Consider the following 3732-nt stretch of genomic DNA (forward strand, 5'->3'; position numbering starts at 1 on the left):
TCTAGAACCATCCAGGACTGAACTGTGTAACGTGCTCAAAGCAGAGACTCAGCCAATCATATTGTTTCCTTCTGGGCTTAGAGGGGTGCTGGCATCTTATAAAGGGACCAGGGTGTTATATCTTGATAACATGTTAAAATCTCATCAAGTGTGTCACTGTCCTGTGACTATATTAAGTGAAAGGGTGGAGAGCTCCCTCCCTGACACATATATTATCAAATCTGGTCCTTACAACAACCCTCTAGGGTAAGTGGTACAGTATTATCTCCGTTTTATAGGTGAGGAAGCTGAGACCCAAAGAAATGAAACTCTTGCCTAGAGTCACTTCATGAAATGAAGCAGCCAGAAGCCAATACAGACTTGTACTAGCCTCCATGGACCCAACATCTGGTGTCCATGCCATTTATACCATGATAACCTCTCTAAAATTCTGTGATCACTGAGGCTGGGGTGGTCTGGGATGACTTCATGGAGGAAGAGGGATTTGGTTGGATTTTTAGGGACGGGTAGATTTATAGAGGCAGATAGTCAGGAAGAGAGTGTTCCAAAGCAAGGGAACATTCTGAGCAGCAGTTTAGAGGCAAGAAAGAACAGACCTTTCTTTGGTTCATTCAGGAAAATGCTTAATTGGACATAAAGCTGGTAAAGTAAGCTGGAATCAGGTTATGGAGTGTTTTAATAATAATAATAGCATTTATATAACAGTTTAAGGTATTCAAAATGCTTTATAAGCATGATCTCATTTGACCCCCACCATAACCTTAGGAGGGCTATTTTTTATTAGTTTATTTTTAGTTTTCTTTTTTATATTAATTTTTTAAATTTTATTTTTTTTTGGAGGGGGGAAGGCAGGGCAATTGGGGTTAAGTGACTTGCCCAAGGTCACACAGTATGTCAAGTGTCTGAGGCTGAATTTGAACTCAGGTCCTCCTGACTCCAGGGCTGGTGCTTTACTCACCTAGCTACCCCTATTTTTAGTTTTCAACATTCACTTCCATAAGTTTTAAATTATCTCCCCCTCCCTCCCCAAGACAGCCTGCAATCTGATACAGACTCTACATATACATTAGAAGAGCTATTTTTATCCCCGTTTTACAGATAAGGAAGATGAGGCAGACAGAGGTTGCTCTTTGCCCAAGGTCAAGTCACAGCTAATAAGTGTCTGAGGCCAGATTTGAATTCAAGTCTTCCTGACTCCAGGCCCCGCACTCTGTCTCCTGAACCTCCTAGTTGCCAGGCTAAGGTGTTTGGACTGCATTGGATAAACAACGGGGAGTCATTCACAGCTCTTAAGCAGGAAGTAATGCGTGCAAAGGCATATTTCAAGCAGATAGTCTAACATCAGTGTGCAGAATAGATTGAAGGCCAGAGAGACTGGAAGTCCAGCTAGGAGACCGTGGCAATAGTCCAGGCGTGGGGTGACGAGGTGATGGCAGTTGGAATGGAAAGGAGAGGAAGGATGATGATGGGATTTCAGAGGAAAACATTTCAAAGCAAGAGCTGATAACACTTGGTGATTGCCGAGCTATGAGGGGTGAGGAGAAGGATAATTTCTAACGATCCAGGGTAGGTGATTGGGAAAATGCTGGGGTCATTAACCAAAGGAAGGGGGGGCGGGACCGCTGTTTCATTTGGGCTGTGGAGTTTGAGGTGCAGGAGACAGAGCAGTTGGAACTGCCCAGCAGGAGCCTGCGGCCAGGCCGGAGAAGTAGACCCACAGTCATCTGTACAGAGCGCCAGAGGGGAGGGCCGAGGAGCTCTTCTGTGGAAACAGGAGACAGTGGAAGGAAAACATACAATGGCCACAAGCCACTAATCTAACAAAACACCTACATCCTCTACTCCCTAGGGATTCCCAGCCCTCACCCCACCTCTAGAAATGCACAGAGCAGTCTGGGGAAAGGGCCAGGTGAAATGGGAAACATTCAAATGAGATGCAAATACCATGCAAATCACTACTATTTGTCTTTTATTCTCTTTTTTCTGAGTCCATAGCTTGGGCCTGTTTTGTCTGGAGCTGCACCACAGGGTGTGGTGTGGTGTGGTGTGGTGGTGGTGGTGGTGGTGCTGGTGGTGGTGTATGTGTGTGTGTGTGTGTGTGTGTGTGTGTGTGTGTGTGTGTGTAGTGCTAGGGATGAAAGGAGAGTCCTCCCCTCTTTTCCCCCCCAAACCCCTTTTTCCTCTTAGTAGATTCTCTTTCCTTATTGGCCCAGTCTGAAATCAAGGGGAGGAGAGCAAGCTCCCATCTTGTTCTCCCTGTCCCTCTCCCTCCTTCCCCTCTCAGGCCAGCCTTCCTTTTCCCACCCCTTGTGTGAGGTGGATTAGAGAGAGGTAGTAGAAGGACCAGGGAGTCCCTCCACCTGCCCCTACAACCTGTAGGGGAACTTTGAATTTTCCTGATGGGGAGAGGGAGGGTGGGAATGAAGAAAAAATGCAGAGACAAAGAAGCTGACAAAAAGACAGAGAGGGAGAGAGAGAGAGAGACATCGAGAGAGACAGAGACACAGAGAGACAGAGAGAGACACAGAGGAGACAAAGAGATAGAGACAGTCAGAGATAGAAAGACTGCTGGGCGTACCCTTCTCCTGTGTCCACTGTGGGATAGCTTGTGTTCAGCATACTGTCTCCTTGACTCCCCATATTGGATGTTTCCTTTGTCTACCTCTTTGTCTGCCTCTTTGTTTGACTTTATTATCCCAACTGTAGCCCTCATTCTCCCTTTGCCCTGTCTATCTGTCTAGGTGTCCTTTTTTCTTCCCTACCTTGTCTATGCCCCTGTGGAAGGAAAGCTGCCAGCTAGAATTTAGCTGTGTTATTGTTTCCTGGCCTTGGACAGGTACCTCCTGACTCCTGTCTTCGTATTTCAGTTTCCCCAAGTCTGAAAATGATGAGAAGCATCTGTTTTTCTTTCAGGTGTACCAGATACTGGAGGCTCAAGGGGAATGATCATTGTCTGTAGCTGCCGAAGGGATAGGATAAGGTGCTTTGAACCCAGAGGAGAGTCTGCCACTGGTCCCCAGTCTCCTATCCCCACCACACAGTCACTCCTTACCTAAGGACAAATAAGAACTTTGGCATAAATGTAGCCAGGGGGATCGAGGTTGGATATTCAGAAGGACTTCCCAAGAGATGGGAGGGGAAGACACCAGAAGCCATCACTAAAGGAGTCCGGATGATCTCTTTGGTGGGTCTCCGAGAAGAGAAGCCTTCTATCTTTTATGGTCAATTGGGATTGATGGAAGAGTAATCTCTGGGGTAGAGGGAGAGACAACAGGAATGCCCCCCAGGTCGATGCAGTCCTGGAAAAGCCCTCTAGATGTATTAAAGCAGGGGATGGGGGAAGGAGAGGGTTAGAATCAGGATGGACAATCACACTCTGCTGCTACCTGCCCTGCCCAATCTCTCCCATACCTGGGGTCCCTTGGATGTAGAGAGGGAAGCATGAGTCCCTCCCGCTGGTCCCACTTCCCCCAACCCCATCTTTCCCAGCCTAGTTTCCCCCCACCTCTCACCCCCAGGCAATCCATGAGAGATGGCTGCTGGGGATGGAGTGATGTATGTAATGCAGATAAAATGTCAGCGATTCTAAATGGGGCCGGAGATGCAGCCGTGGGGGGGAGGGGGGAACGGGGAGCGGGGAGGAGCAGAAGCAGGAGGGAGGGGAGAGAGGAAAGAAGGGAAATGATTTGTAGGTCCTCACTAAGGACAGAGGACAGGGGCGCAGAGCGCCCC

Source organism: Trichosurus vulpecula, chromosome 5 (assembly GCF_011100635.1).
Source record: "Trichosurus vulpecula isolate mTriVul1 chromosome 5, mTriVul1.pri, whole genome shotgun sequence".
NCBI lineage: Eukaryota > Metazoa > Chordata > Mammalia > Diprotodontia > Phalangeridae > Trichosurus > Trichosurus vulpecula.